We start from the raw sequence: 272 nt of genomic DNA on the forward strand, positions 1-272 counted from the left end.
ATCTCTGAACTGTCCAAGATGTCTTTGGATAGCTCTGCTGGAGGATCTCTTCATCTGAAGAAGACGCCTACAAAAGCTCAAGAGCTTATTGAAATGGTTGCAAATAACCAATTCATGTACACTTCTAAAAGGAATCCTGTGAACAATGGGACTAATCAGAAGAAAGGAGTTCTTTAGATTGACACTCTCATAATCCCCGGCAACGGCGCCAAAAACATGGTGCGCGAAATTGTGAACAATACTTTTTCACAACTCTCATAATCCCCGGTCAT

The sequence above is a fragment of the Arachis duranensis genome, chromosome 10 (assembly GCF_000817695.3).
Source record: "Arachis duranensis cultivar V14167 chromosome 10, aradu.V14167.gnm2.J7QH, whole genome shotgun sequence".
In the NCBI taxonomy this organism is placed as follows: domain Eukaryota; kingdom Viridiplantae; phylum Streptophyta; class Magnoliopsida; order Fabales; family Fabaceae; genus Arachis; species Arachis duranensis.